This window comes from Triticum dicoccoides, chromosome 1B (genome assembly GCF_002162155.2).
Source record: "Triticum dicoccoides isolate Atlit2015 ecotype Zavitan chromosome 1B, WEW_v2.0, whole genome shotgun sequence".
NCBI lineage: Eukaryota > Viridiplantae > Streptophyta > Magnoliopsida > Poales > Poaceae > Triticum > Triticum dicoccoides.
This window is the reverse complement of record NC_041381.1, coordinates 695,897,744-695,898,349: the sequence shown is the minus strand read 5'-3', so window position 1 is coordinate 695,898,349 and position 606 is coordinate 695,897,744.

The following is a 606-nucleotide window of genomic DNA, read 5'->3' as shown; positions in this document are numbered from 1 at the left end:
GCCGCCACCGTGGATCTTGTGTCCCCGTACCTCCCTCTGCCCTTTCTTCAGTTGTATCGTCGAGATCCGTAATGCCTCGTGCCGCCTAAGGAGCTCCACCGGCTTCCATGGCATTCACCGGCAGGAGTCTGGCCATTTCTCGGTCAAGATCACGCGATGTCTTGGCACGTGGGACGAGTCGGAGGTCGTCGCCCAATATAGGGCTTCTGTTGGAGCAAAACGGTGCCCTAATTTGCATCACTCGTTGGAGCGAAATGTTTTAGGTGATGCAAAACTACCTTTTGTGTGCCCAAGCTGTAGAGATGCTCTAAAGAGTCTAAGGGCATCTCCAGCCGTTGAGCCCCCCAGGAGGCATTTTTTTTGCCGCCTGGGGGGCTGCCGGCGATAATTTTAGCCTGGGTGTCAAAACAATTCCACTCGTTGTCCCCCCCCACCCCATCTCCTTCTCCCTCGCCACCTGCTTCTGCTCCTACTCCTCGTGGCCCTGCGCCGTCCCGCCCACGGCCGCGCCGCGCCCGCCCGCGCTCGTCACGCCCATGGCCGCGCCCGTCCTGCCCACGATCGCGCTCGCCACGCCCACGGCCGCACCGCGCCCGCCCGCCCACG